The following is a 15,209-nucleotide window of genomic DNA, read 5'->3' as shown; positions in this document are numbered from 1 at the left end:
ACACAAGGATTTTTTCTTCCTAAGCCTGTGTCCAGACCTTGCCGGCTTCAGCTGCTGTGTGTGCTTCACACCACACAGCAACATCTGCTAGCAGTTAATTTGGAAAATGGAAGACTGTCACCACAAAATGTAGACCTTTTAAAATAAACACAAGAAAAATATTACCAAGCAAAAATAAAACTGCATAATAAATATAAGTGGGTGGTAGCTACACACTGGTAGAGAGGATTTTATAATAGATCAAACAAATCACCAGATTGAAACTGCCCTTCAAAGTGCCAGTTTCAAGAGACTTATGTTGTCAGGCTGAGATCTGGAACTCTCTCTCATCTTTCCTTGCCATTTCTCCCCCTGGGGAAAAATAAGTCCTAATCATCTATTTACTTTCAAGTTATGGTAATATTAAAAATATAAACCTCCAAACCTAAATTTCCAAAGTACTCTGTCAGCAAGAAAAGCTTGGTCTTTCTTCTTTATGAGCTCTAACTTACAGGGGAGCAAAGGAGTACACTCCCTCATAGCATCAGATGAAATATGGCTTAAAAACAAAGTCAGAGCTCAGTTACTAGACCTTGGTGAAAGTGGTGTTCTCAAAGAGACAAAACTGTTTTTATCAAATAATGGGTGTTGGAAAAAATCAAAGCTTTCTCTTATATCTTTATATTCTTCAGTATTAATAAAATTAAAATAATTTTGCCTTCTTCAAAAAGAAAAAAATACTGTGAATATTTAGTTTTAAAATGTAGGGGGAAAAATCAGTGGTCCAGGTGGTATCAACTGTCAGAGGTCATTTTGTGAGCCTTTCCAAGTGGGGCTTAGTAGATTTTACTGTCAGGATCCTATTGAAAGAAATGTCCTTCTCTCCTATGCCACTAATCCTCAGTTGGGAGCCACAAGCCCTCCTTTTTCTCCATGTAGCTGGGAAGCCCACTGGCAAAAGGAAATTTTCAGCTACAGCTATTGATGGAATCGCCTGTACTGGCTTTTCTCCCAGTTTGGTGCTCTTAGGGAGTCTCCCCCAGGTTCTCATAAAGACTGCAGCATCTTTTGTCATAGAGTGCATTGCCTCACATGAGACAGGCTTGTGCTTGGCTCCAGCACTTCAGAGCTGCTGACTGGTCACAGGGGAGTCTTATACTCAAATGCTTAGGGAGAAGGGCTTTGTGCAAAACTTCGCAGGAGTGACACTAAAATGTAGGATTGTTAAAAATAAAGCCAGAGCATTAAGGCTCTCAACTGGAGCACTCGGAGTGTTTTGGTGCACAAAACTATTTGGATTTGGGCCAGTAGGTTTGATAAAGCTGCAGCTGAAGATACTGGGGGGAAAAAAATACTTGTACTATCATGAGTGGGGCAGAATGCAATCTCTGTTGAACATTAACATTGCTGGGGGTGAGGGTGTGAAATTAAGACAAAGAAGAAAACATAACCCACAGAGATCGACTACCTATTTCCCATTCACAGATATTTACGACTCTGTTGTTTTTTTCCTCATTCTGCCTTTTTTTTTAGGAAGACAGGCAAAGAGTGAGTACAGGGAGAACCACTTCCATGGCTCTCACACATGAATGCTGTTATCAGAAATTCAAGTTTACTCTTGCAAAGGGCTACGTTTCCAGGGGGCTCCAGGCAGCTCAGGCAGTGCCAGCTCCCCACACATCACCAGTTCTGGGAGTCTCACCTGGAGGTGAGAGTCTAAACCAGATTTGTTTACAGTGCTAATCTCTCACAAAACCAGCTGAAATTTTTGGAGACTCTCAACATCCCTGCTGCAGTCTAAAATCCCGTCTACCACTGGTTTGGGCCATTTTCACCTGTCACAGGAGCAGAGTAAAAATTAATTCATTGATATAAAAGTCTCGGGTAACTTCACAATCAGCAGCATAAAAAGTCCACAAAAAGAGAGAGCTTTAAAAGTAAAGGATGCTTTGGAAATATATAGGTCCCAAAAGAGCCAGCAAGAAACACAGAATAATGAAGTGAGATTCTGAATAATTGTTCATTCATGGAGTGCTGTCCATCCTGTCCCCTGTGCAAGGCTGAGCAGTCCCCAAGGTGCAAGTTATGTACAGGTAGAGAGTGCCTCTTCTACAGTGAAAAAAGGCATTTTGGACAGTCTCAAGGGAAGAGTGCTGCACAGTGATTTTTCTGGCCCCTCAGGTCTGCCAGAAGCTACAGGAAATGGTATTCCCCACAGCAAAAAGCTGGCTTTTGTAGACAACTGGATGTGCTGCAACTGATAGTACTCAGGTCAGATGTCAGAGGAGTTGTGGTGCCAGAAAGGTGATATATGGCTGGCATGAAGGGGATGGGGCGTCACCATCACCTTCCATCTGAAGATATCAAAGACACAGTTAGACATGAACAGATAACATCCACTCACACTTGGGAAAACAGGAATTCCAGTGCTTCCAAATATTTCTGTCCCCAAGGTAGTCCCAATGAGTTAACCCCTGTAAAACTTGTATGTACGCAAGGACATATGGTTATCAAGATAGAAAGAGAAACAGGAAGAAAAGATTTCAACAAGCAATTTCAGGTGTGCCAAGTGACTGATTTCGCTGTTTGATCTGAAGATGTGTACTAGCCTAGGGTTCCTCTTCCTTCAGGATGGATATATCCAGTGGACAAAGTTGTATTTGCTATGGGGAGTGAAAGCTGTTATTGTCACCCTGAGGCTGTCTCTATACTCCGGACAACCCTTGGCTAACCAAGCCTGGTTAACCACGTCAGGTTTATGCTGTTTCTCCCCCTCTTCTCTTGCCATGAGTCCAGCTACTCTTTCATCTCCATCCTTTTGCTCTCAGTGGGGTGAGGTGAGCACACAGCCTCCCTTGGACCCCACAGCACTGGAAATGATTCCATGTAGGAATGAATCTCTGCTGTCAAACCAAACCTGACTAGAGCTCACCTGTCAGAGAGAGTGACAGACACAAACTCCTGTGTCTGTTTCACAATGGTGATTGTGAAACTAGACCTGTTCACATGGGAAATACGCTGTGTGTTGGCTGTGACTTCACCCATAAGCCATAGGAATCACAGACTGAGAATAGCACATCATCTGACACTTTTACTGGAGGTTCTCACTACCCTTTTATTACTGCAATATAAAGATACAGTCTGGCATTTAACTTTAATGACCTAATTATAATTGTCTGAGGGGCTCAGCTCTTTCTCATTGGATGTCTCACATCCGTACTGAGGACTAAGAGTCTTCCCAGTATGGTCCAAGCAAATCCCTGGTGACTTATCTGCCTTACAGGCTTTTACAGCTGAGATCTCATATCCCTGTACTGCAATCATTGTTTCTCCAGGAATCGTACTACACATTTCAGAGTTGTAAGTTATGTTCCCCTTTTCAGTTCTTCAGAGCAGCCAGTTCTCCCAAGAAGCTTTTACAGTTCTCCACTGACACAGCCTGGTTTGAAACTGGCAGGCAACGATGAAGACACACACAAGTCAGAGCAGCTTTTGCTCACACGCTGGATCTGCTGTTCGGATTCCAGAGCTGGTTTTTATGTCTGTCACAGGGTGTCTGTCATCACTTCTCTTCAGAAACCCAGCAGGGTATCCCAAACAATACCAGCTTTGCAGCGGGGAAGAAGGTTCTTTTCTTCCCAAGGTTTTAGTGGTAAAATCTCAAACAACAGAGTGAAACGGTGTGTGTCAGAGCCCAAACTGGAAAAATAAAACCAAACCAAGCAAAAAAAAAAAAACTTTTCCACCCACCCATCTTTCCTGTGAGCCCAAACTCTCCCTGACTTATGGCAAGCACCCTGGAAAATATAAGATTTTTCCAAATTAGAGGAACATATGTCCCAACCACAGTTCCTTTCCAGGGAAAATCATAGAAAGTCCTCCTGCATTCATAGTCTTCTCCAGTGGGAACCAGAGAGCCTTGCTTACCCTTTCTCCTGGGATCCTCTGGGAAGAATGAACAAGGAGTGGTTTCAAGGAGAATTTTATGGTACTAAGATCCAGACACCACCAGCACCACTAATTTATAAGCAGATGCCCTGGAATTTGTTACACTCTGCTACATTTTCCCTGCAAAAAGAAAAGAAAACAGAAGTTTTTCTTGGTTTCAGACTATGCTCTCAGCTCAGGACATGCACCACCACACTTCTGGTGACTTGTCTATCTGATGCTCTTGTCCCAGCTGTGGCCCCTCTGTTACAGCCATCCCAGCATTCCAAGAATCAGAGGGCCACAGGCACTCACATCCTCCACATGCAGCTGTGGGCACAGGACCAGTTGAACATCAGCTGAGCCTACACATCAACCACTTCCTTCAGCCTCCTTTCATCCATCAGATCCTACTGGTGGGACCTGTCCCAACACAAAAATAAAAACAATAGTGCAGTTGTCAAAAGGCCACCACTGCAGAGGCCACCACAGGGGCCAGAGGACACGGCAGCCACAAGCAGGTGGCTCTCCAGGCCACCAGTGCACACTCCAGCCAAGGACCAGTCTGAGATCCCTTCTCTGGGAGCCACAGCACACCTTCACCACCTCTGCTGCAACTCTGGGAGTAAGATACAGGTTTTTAATTCCTAAAAGCTGCTCTCCTTCTCCCAGAAACCTGATCCAGAAGCAAAACCCTTCCCAAATCTTTTTCAATCAGCTGCCTGTGTAGGGTCCATTTAAAGTTCCCTTTTACCATTCCTTAATCACACCAAATATGTGCTGCATTGTGCCTGGGAATTGTATTCTGAATTCTAATTATTTCTTTGCAGTGATTTGAGGCTGCCCCGGCAAAGCCTTTTTTTTTTTTTTCCTAGGGAGATTGAGGAACATCATATTCATCTGTGGGCTCCTAATCCCTTCAGAGTAAAAACTACTTTAAAAAGTTCTTTTCAAATTACTTTCAGCTTCTTTGGTTAGATCTTACAGGAAAGAATCCACAGAAGATCTTATCTGAACCCTGACATGCAATGACCTCTTTGCTCCATTTCATCACTGGTTCTACAGTCATGTTATTAGGGATAATACTGGGAATTATAGGATTATCTCAGTCTTTCAGATACATTTTACATTGACTAATTTATTCTGTCTGTCCTTTCATGAATGTCTGATGTAATATCTGAGACAGAGGGTTCATAAGACTAAAGGTATTTGGCTATCACCTTATCTCTACTGTTTGTGGTCGTATGGAACCTCAGCCTGATCTGCAGCTGGGTGCAACCAGTGTCTGACCCCAGACATGTGATGGTACATTAGAAGTGCAATTAAAGTATCTGGTTAGCATATCCATGGATGGAAAGTTAATAACTGGTGCTCTGTGTACGCCGTTGTGCGTGTCAGCCATATCTGGCTGCCATGTGTGCCCGGAAGCCGTTCTTTCTCAGGGGATGCTGAAAAGCTCTGTCACCACAAGTCAGGCACACCCTTGATACTTTTCATAAGGCTCCAGAGGAAATTAACGTTGGTTCTCCCAGGTTATAGCATTTATATGATTAAAAACCCTACACCAACTGTATCATATGGAAAACAGAAACGGATCACAAGACAGACAGGTAACATAATACATATGTTCCGAAACCGAAAATTCAAGTACCAGTCTGATGTTCAGCATCTGACAGGACTATAGATGAGCCCAGAGTTGTTTCCTTCCTTAAAACATGCAATATCAGTGGGAGAAACGAAAGCAACACCAAAATGTGCAGCCTGATTGTGACAGAAGGTGAGCTGTAAAAAGGGAATAATTGTTATTGAAGGTGACCTTTCAGTCTGTAGTAAGTCCCCAGTAACTTCAGCATGCTTTATGCTAGGACATATGTGACCAATCTGCAGGTATCAGGAGATTTTCTGTATTCCACCAAGCTCTGAATGATTTGGTCCTGAAGATGGAGAGGATATACAGTTGCAGCACACACTGTCCTTGTTAGTGTTTCCAGTCTTATGCACAGGACCAAAGGCGCCCAGTTTATAAAGAGACTAGATGCTTATAAATGCCGTGATGAGACACAGAGATAAAAAGCTCCGAGGTCACTTCCATGGTGATACATCAGTATAAACTGGAATAATGCAGCCATGAGTCAAGCCAAGGACATACCTATCAACCAATTTGAGGGCTCATTTCCTGACATGCTGCAAGTGAGATATGGGAGAGCTTCAAAGCAAACCCTACGCACAACATTTTGGGTGAACTGTCCCTTCTCCCATTCAGTTACTCATTTGCAGACCCTTTTTGCAGAATAAGGCAAGACCATTTATACATACAGAGACAGGCTGTGTTTTACGGGAACAGAGGAGGTGTGCTCATAGTGAAGCATATCTTGTCCCCAAAATGCAGCACCAAATTTTTCAGTAATTCTCTGTACTAGTAGCTTGTGAATGCACCCTTTAAATCTTAACTCAAATCTGTGAGTACAGCTGCACAGAACATGACATTGTCCACACAAAAATTCCTCTTCAGAATCCATAAGTACTCCTGGATCCTAATTTGCTGTTTTCACTATCTCTGGATTTGCCTCATCAGAAGAATTCTTCTTTTAACCTAGTTCCATATCAAAGCAAGGTCTATCTTCACTAACACACAATTTATCACAGACAGAATGAAGATTTACATCTTTTCTGCCTGAAACATGAAGTAGTCTACCAATGCAGCTCTGCAGCTGCAAAGTCACTGGAGCTGACTGTCCACTGGCAGGAGATCTTCGTTACAGAGAGGGTCCCACACTTTGCCAAATTTATAAACCTTAGAAGTCTAATTTTTGCATGGCTGAGCTGCTTCACCCATACAAATCTAAGGTCCTGAACCGGGGCTCCACTATTGCAAACAAATGAATTACAGTTCTTAGATACCACAGCAACAAGCATGGGAGACACACCTGGCTTGCTATGTAGAAGGCAGGTAACAAAATTTAAATTCCCATTCTTTTGATTTTGGGCTGTTAGCTGTCACCCAGTACATTCCAGTTTGAACCTTCTTCCACAGGCATGACACAAATAACCCAACTTGGGTCAGAGGAGACCGAGACAAACAGCAGGTCCTCAGTGCCAAAGCAGAAACCAGTTCCTATTCCTTTCTCTGCTGAGCAAAGGAAAAGGTAGAACTAAAAAAAAAAAAAAATACCAGATTTATGCCCAGCCTGATGCATACTTTCCTAGCTCGTAAATGCATTACATGTGGCATCTAGGAATAAAGTGTTCAGCCTCAAAAAGGAAGGGGAAATACATAGGAATGAAACCTCATGTGGGAACAGTCAGTGCTGTTCTGCCCTGTTTAGCAGACTGAAAATGCCCTGCTTCAGCTGGGGCTATGTTTTCTCAACTTTCACTGCACTATGACCTCGGATGACCCAGCCTGCTGTGGATCTGGCCACCGCACATTTGATCCAGAACGCTGAACAACCGGTGTCATTTTCAGTCAGTGCTAAATCCAATCTGACCTAGATTGAAAAGCCCTTACATCCTACTTCTAATCCCTTTGGTTCCATCCAAGCAGTGAGGCCTATAAGCTAACACAGCACATGAACTTTAGAAAAAGCAGGCAAACAAATCAAGTCCCACAGAAATCTAAAAACCCAGACTTCAGGAAATCAACCTCAGTAAAACTCTCCATATTCTCCAGGATAATATTTCTCTGCATTGCTCAGTTTCAGACCATTCTATGACAGTAAACAGATTTTATCTTTCTTCAGTCTCTCTCTCTATAAGACCAGACTGAAGCAACACAATATTGATTACCTCTTTCTGGCCTTCTATAAAGGTACATCTTACATGAATCTTGCAGGAAGAAAAAAAAAAAAACAAACAAAAAAAAAAAAAAAACAGTTACAATTTTAAAACATTTTGCTTCAACATGCCAAACATTCCATTTCACATTTTTTCCTGTAAAATCACAATTCTCAGCCACAGCCACTTCATCAGTACAGAAATAGCTGATTTTCCCACAGTCTCTCCAATAAGTCAGACAGCAAACCTGCACTAAGATGGTTCAATTTCATTGGAGTCAGCACCTACCAAGCAATGTGGTTTTGGTTTCTTTTAAGCATTCAAGAACTTTTCTCATAACAATGCCAGATGGCCTTGCAATCAAAACCTTTGCCTTGAGCCTGTCACCTCCAAACTCACTGCTGATAGTCTACGGACTTGAATTTGAATATGAATACACAGAAGCTGTTTCAGATTTATTTAAAAAAAAAAAAACAACAAAGTACTTCTGGAATGACAAATCTTCCAACTGCATTATCTCTTCTCTGGCTTTCACACGCCTTTCCAAACATTATTTGAAAAAATGAGAAAGAGGGAAGCGAAAGAAAAATTTCTTGACTACCACCACAAAAGAAATTGTTCCTTAATTACAACCAGGACACCCTTAAGCTGAGAAGTGAAGAGAAGGGCAATCTATATGACCTTTCCCCATCATTTCACTTTGAAATATGGGGTAGGCAGAACCAATTGATGTGAGCAGATTCAGCAAGATAAACATCAGTGGCAACTTTTTATATTTAACAACATCAGGCCTTCTCCAGGACAAAGAGTAAGAATAAAACACTCGTTATGTCCTCTTGCAAAATGTACTGTGCATTTGAAAAGAAAATATTTGCTTATCAGTTTTTGCTGTATAATGTCAAACATACGGTAGCTACACAATATTTTAACCTTACCCCCAAGCTACAAGGAAATTGAGTAGATAGCTGGTTTTCTAGTATCTTTAAAGTAACTAAACATGAAAGGTCAGACTTAGGGAGAACAGTAGATAAGCTGCCCAACAAGGCCAGCAGAGCTGAGGAAACATGCTCATGTGCAATGGATATCCCAATGTTTTCTTAGAAACATGTCATGAATGTAACATTTAGTGATGGTTTAAATCCCACATGAATAAGTAGTGGAATTTACACAGGAAAAGAAAGGACATCAAAGACCTGATTCAGAGAGTAGGAAGATGGCTGTTTTAACACTCTTAGACCAATGTTAATTAACCTTATGATATACTACTATAGTTACTGGTCTTGTGACCATGCACCATAGTTAATCATATTTCCCACAGATGGCCTGCACTGAGACACTCAGACTCAGAGCAGTGTCTTTTACATATTTTTTGTCGCAGTGTATTAGCCCTCTGTGCTGACAAAATGATAAAATGCAAAAAATGTGCCTGGACCTGGCTGGGAATGACCCCATCCCCAGTCTTGCTTCAAAGTTCTCCTGACACTTTTCCATGTGCCATCTCAGTCAGTCAGCATCCACAGGGACACAGGAATGGGATTCATGGGACAGAAACATCATGTGCCTGCTTTGGCCATCTCCGGAGCTAAAGCTTGGGCTACATTTCAAACAAACTGGTGAATGGATGCTGGAAAATCACTGCCTTAAAGGAGGAGCAAGTACCAATTTGAATGAACTCTGTTTCATCTGATATTCCCCCACTGCAGACTTGCGATATACTTTGCCCTAATTTTTATGAAATTTTATTTAACTGAAGTTTTGAGTGTTCCCCCTGACTTCCATAAGTTTGGGGTTTATTGTACACCAGTCAGTTCTCTCACATGCAGCATACAGTGCCCAAAAATTTCAGGTTAATTAACTCACATCTGGTTTTCCACAAACAGAAACACTATGTTCTGCTGCCAACTACTATTGCTAGCTAAAGTGCTTTGTGCTCTCTCTTGTTTGGGGATGAAACCAGTGCATCTTTGATTTTTAAATCTATATTCTGCACGTCTGATACCTTGTTAGAAAGCCAAGGGTTATTAATTTCAAAAACAGAAGGTAGAGTTTAATGAATAATGAATAGCAGCTGTTGGAAGCAAACCTTTGTAGCCCTGGGACTGTCTTTCCCTATGTTACAATTACACTTTGATTGACCTCAACAATAACTAACAAGCATGCCCAGCTGGATCATAAACCAAGTATATACTATGTCCAGATATGGTGTAAAATTTCACATCAATGAAACACTCACTGTCAGTCTAGCCTTGTCCCATCATATGTCAATCAGACTTACAAATAAACTTACTAGAGCTGGGACATGGTATTTTCCTAGGGAAAAAAAAAGAAAAAGGTTCTTTACTGGCAATGAATGAACAGTTTAGAAAAATCAGAATTACATCAGGACGGCTCGACAGCTGAAGAAAAGCCTTTTGCCATGACAGACGTGTGGGGCTTGTTCACTGTACAAAAATTTAGGGGCTTTAAGGAGAGGCAGGTTTCCAGGCTGCCTGAAAGAGCTATATCCCCATAGCTGGGAGGCTGAAAGAAGAAAAAGATGAAGTTTGGGCTGATCAAGCAGCTGGAATATTTTCTCTATGAAGGAATGAACTGCACTGGGACCTGGTGCTTTCAGGGGTCTGCGGGTGGGAGGCCCACGGGGTTCACTGGGGATACAGAACCTCTCACCCGTGGATAAGCACATAGTGTTACACCTAAATTTGGGGTCTGTCTAAACAAATGGGAATATAAATCCAGGGACAAACCGTTTACACACAAAACCAGAAAAATCTGGCCTGTGCTGTTTGGTGGATGGATTACTCAGAGTTTTACATCCTGTCTTGTCAGATAGGAACTTTGGTCTATAGCCAAGCAATATTAGGGATGAGCCACTGGTGAATAAAACACTGCAGCCTCTGGATTTATATATACTCTCAGCTTTCTAACACTTTATCCTCACTCTCCTGACAGATCCTGGTGAAATGGAAAGCAACAGATCTTTCTCTCATTAAGTCACTGGATTGTCCACTTAGAACAGTTATATATTATTAGTATATGTTATTATTTGTATTATTATTTATACTGCTAAACAAAACAAATTGTCATAATTTCTTCCTGTCCATGAACAGACACAAAAATTATGTTACAGGCACTTTCTCAAAGCGCATAGCACAGCCATGCAAAATTACTCAGATACCCAAATATCCCAGGTTTGGTCTCCCATTTTAATTTCTGAGACCCTCTCAAGGCACCTCATACCATCTGCACTGAGGAAGAGGCGGCTAAGCTTGCACGTGGTGTTTTCTGTATTGCAGAGCTGAAACTGCACATCCTGCCTCTCTTCATCAGAAATCAAGGTCAAGCACATCCCACCCTCTTGCAGCCTCCCCTCTTCTGCACCTGGTTTCATCAGCTGAGAGTAAAGCAGATCTCATAACAAACAGATTTTGCCTCTCCTTATGTTGTTGCTTGTCTTTGCTTTCCGTTCTCCAGCTGATATTTCTGCACCATAATGGTTCATCACTGCTCTCAGTCTTAAAGAAGCCCTATTATCAAGGCTTCCTCACCTCATCCATCATAGAATTTCTTTATAATTCATATCTGACCTCGAATGTTTTGCTCAGGGGAATAATCCTACCATACCAGGTATAGCTTGTGTATGCCCACTGATTTTGATGCAACCAGAAATGTAATTAATTGAAAGGCAGCTGGCAATGCCTTGGTTCCAGCCATATGGTTGCAGGTATAAACTGTAGCTGTTGTTTCATTTCAAAAAGCAATATACTGGTTTTTCTAGCAGAATAGAAAGGAAATTAAAAAAAACAAAACAAAGTACTCACCAGTAGGTAAAATTACACACCATCACCAGGAGAAAGCAAATTCCCAGCACCTCACACCATCTCCTACCAGGTCATCAAGTACAACAGGCTGAGCTTGCAGTACACACTAAGCTTGGACAGACCCCAGCCCAGGAGGCTGGATGTGGGAAGTGAATTCCAAAGCCAAAGTCGGGTGTCTCTGGCTGATTCCAGATACGAGTGCTGTGCTGCAGGAAGGGAAGCAGCCTCCTGGGTAACCATTTGGAGCTTTATAGGTTCTAACTAACACCTTGAATTCTTCCCAGGAACTTATTAACAGCTAGCAAGGCTGATCTCAAGTGTTCCTGGCATGGGGCTCCACACTGTGCACCAGCTCCAGTTTCCACGGATCTCAGCACACGGCTTCATATGGAGCTCACAGCAATAACATAATCCAGCATCAAGGTGTCAAAGGCATGGAGAGCTGGGACAAGGTTCCTCCACTGGACATAAAAGACCCATTTTTCTTAATAGTAGCATAAGGAGAGTAAAGACATGGATATTTTGTCAAAGACTTTTCTCAGAGTGTTTTTATGCCCTGGACACTGCTAATCTTGGAGCCCTTATAAAAGATTGATTATCAACCTGGTCGGTGCTTTGAGATTTTCCTGACCTCACCCTGGCAAAATTAATGAAGTTACCTATGTGTGAAAGCAGCATGGGGGGTCACAGCAGTCCCAAAACTCCTCAGGTATGAAGATTAACTAGGATATACTTGGGAAATTTTAGTGGATAAAATGTCTGTCTCTGTTCTCCAAGAGCTTGTTTCTGCCATGCCCCACTGAAGGTTTAGTCAGTTAATTTCTTCACATTTACAATTCAGGACTGAGCTGTACCAACACGCTTTTTTGGGTTTTTTTTAAAATCTATTTAAAGTCATGTGTAGCTGAACTGATTTTCTCCACATTCCTTATTTTGTTACTTGCTTTCTGACTGTAATTACGCAAACAATTCAAAGTACTTTAGGACTGGAGGAAAATCTAAATACTTCCCTTGGTTCTAACAGACTTGCTGGACCAAAAGCAGAAATAAACAAATACTGCTGAGTAGATTCTTGCACACATAATGGCAATTTGGATTTCAGATAATCCAGCTACAAATGTCCAGCACAAGGCTGGGTACAAAAGCACTGTCACAGCTTTTCTCTGTCACCAATTTAATAGCAATAACATGCAGCAGGGGTGCAAATTACTCTGGAGCAAATTAGTCAATTAAACAAAATTAGTAGACACGCAAAGCAAAGAATTATTTTTGTTTCTTGCCCAGTCTGGTGACGTATAACAATTTCCTCTATGATTGAACTGGTACAGCGCCTTACAGGCAAAGGCTCTGTGCAGAATTACCAAGGATGCATCAGGGTATTTGCAGTTTATTATCTTCTTCATAAGTGATGAGTCAACAACACAAGGCTCCTGGGCCAAGTAACAAAGCTGACTGAAAACTAGACATCAAAAGACCACTTCAGTTAAAAAGCTTTCTAAGAGAAAGGGGTCACAGAAGCTATCTAGGGAGACACACTGACAGAAAGAGTAAGTGAAAGATTAGGGAGTGGGAAAGATTCCTGCTCCACGATATTAGGAACAGCAAGTATTAAGGAAAATTCAAAGATTCTGGTACCTTTAAATAAACAGCAAACCAACTTGTTTCTGAAGCAGAAGAATTTTAAAGTAATCATATCTTCAAAAATATATCTTTAAAAGCCATTTACTCTACACTGCTTGGCTAGAAGAGGACTTCAAGTCACTCTCCTCTTGGAAAGAGGAAAAATGAATTAAAGTTCTGAACTGTTCCCACAGAAATGGTTGTACTTAGAGCTAGATACACAACAAGGAGATTATCTGAATGCCAGAAAAATGCATGATTAAGGGGTTCTCCCCATGACTTTTCCCTTGCCTGGAAAGCAATATGAGTTGGAGCCCATTTTCAAGCCCCTGTTTTCTCTGAATTTTCAATTCAAAGAGAAATTCTAGACAAGGAGAACTGTGAAATGAGACTGTGCAGGGCAAAATAAAAAGCTAATATGTTCATTTGAAACTGGTAATTTCAAAGAGTATCAATCATATTCACAAGTTTCCAGAGTCTCAACTCAGAGACTTTGGAGGCCTGAGGATGGGAACAGAGAAACTGCCACAAAATAGCATAATTCAAAGATATTTTAGCAAAGCTATCATGCTTCATGTGGTATAAACATTATTCCAGGCAGAAAATCTGCAGGCAGATCATCCTTAAAAAGGTGAATGCTCAGATTCTGCTAAAGTGAGCTCCAACTCTATGAAAATTATAGTCAGAGCACTGAAGAACTTTAAAAAGCCCACCACCATCCACTCTCAAAATCTCTGCACAGAGGTAACCATTTATTTAGGGCTTCACTGTGAGACAAACAATCTTAATACATCACCTGAAAACCCCATGAATATAGAAAAGCAAGGCTTTTCTCATGTTGCTGTTCATCACCAAAGCAAAATACACACAGATATTAAGTAGCAAACATCACAACCAAACCTTAAAAAACACACACAGAAATGCACATTAAATACATCTATGAATCTGAATGTTCTTATCTTAAGATTTATTCCACTTCTATTGTGACAGGAAAGAACTTGTTCCCGAGTTTATTTTTACTTTGGGGTTTTCTAAACCATAGGACCCCTCATCTTTGTCAACAAATGTTGAGGCAACCTAAATATAAATCCTCTATCCTATAAATTGTAATGTGTCTTGTATGCTGCACCAACTGTACCAGAACATACTCTACCTCCATTATAGGAAGAAAACATACAGCTATTTGGATTGGATTTGGCAGGACTGAAAATAAACCATAAAAATACTATGGAGATTAACCAGTCACACAGCACTGGAACCCAGAAACAGAAAAGTTTCCATGTGACAAAGAATTCCCTCTATCAAACCCTGTTGAGATGTGCCCTACAGATACAGTCACAGTAAAAATGCACATGGCTGTTCATTTTGTAATTACAGCTCCACTACAGAAGCACCCTGATTTTAACTGGGACTGACAGAAGCCCAGAGCAGGGAGGTGTAAGAAATACTTGCTATAAAGTTGAAATCTTTCCTCCACTCAACAGCAATATTTTTTACATTAGGTCACCAGCTCAGACTGTTTGACACCAAATCAAAACAGGTTTTTCTTCTTCAGAGGTGTTAGATAACCTATCTTTAAAGTATCAAAAGACAACATACAGAATTTGAGAAGGTGCTTTCAGTATTCATGGACTTTTCAAAAATACTAGTATTTACTCCAGTCACTAGAAAAAAAAAATCTTAAAAAACTGCAGGAAACACCATCATACTACTGAAATATCTTGAAAGTATTCTTTAAATTAAGAAAAAAAATTCTATACTCCAACCAACTATCTCCATGTTAAAAGAAATCAGAGGTCAGATGTGAATCTAAAGAATAGCAAATTAATAAAGTGTCCTCCTCTGAGCTTCCAGGAGAAGAAAAACAGAAGGGGGTGTTAAATCTTAGAATAAATCTCCAGTAAAGACAGCCAGAAATTATGCTGCCTTTAGCCACATGAAAGAGAATAGAAGGATTTCTCTTTTTAAATTACTCTTTATTGTCTGCTTCGTAAATCGTGATCACATGTGGTATTTATTACAATGAAATTTTCTTGTTGCTGTAGCCTTCTTGCTTACATTCAGTGCTTTCTGTTTATTTTTAAAAGAAAA

General features: G+C 41.0%; 1 protein-coding gene across 1 annotated transcript in view; it reads right to left on the bottom strand.

Annotated features, from left to right (window-relative positions):
- Window positions 1–3,075: 3,075 nt before the first annotated feature.
- Window positions 3,076–15,209, bottom strand: part of BICRAL (BRD4 interacting chromatin remodeling complex associated protein like) — a 68,919-nt gene continuing 56,785 nt past the window's right edge. Inside the window, exons 14-16 of the transcript XR_005955945.1 lie at window positions 4,222–4,329; window positions 3,907–4,047; window positions 3,076–3,638 (exon numbers count right to left, since the gene is read on the bottom strand). The gene's annotated coding sequence lies outside the window, so the exon portion shown is untranslated. The remainder of the gene's footprint in view (window positions 3,639–3,906; window positions 4,048–4,221; window positions 4,330–15,209) is intronic.

The sequence above is a fragment of the Pyrgilauda ruficollis genome, unplaced genomic scaffold (assembly GCF_017590135.1).
Source record: "Pyrgilauda ruficollis isolate IOZ18807 unplaced genomic scaffold, ASM1759013v1 scaffold4, whole genome shotgun sequence".
NCBI lineage: Eukaryota > Metazoa > Chordata > Aves > Passeriformes > Passeridae > Pyrgilauda > Pyrgilauda ruficollis.
This window is presented reverse-complemented; position numbering and strand designations above follow the sequence as displayed.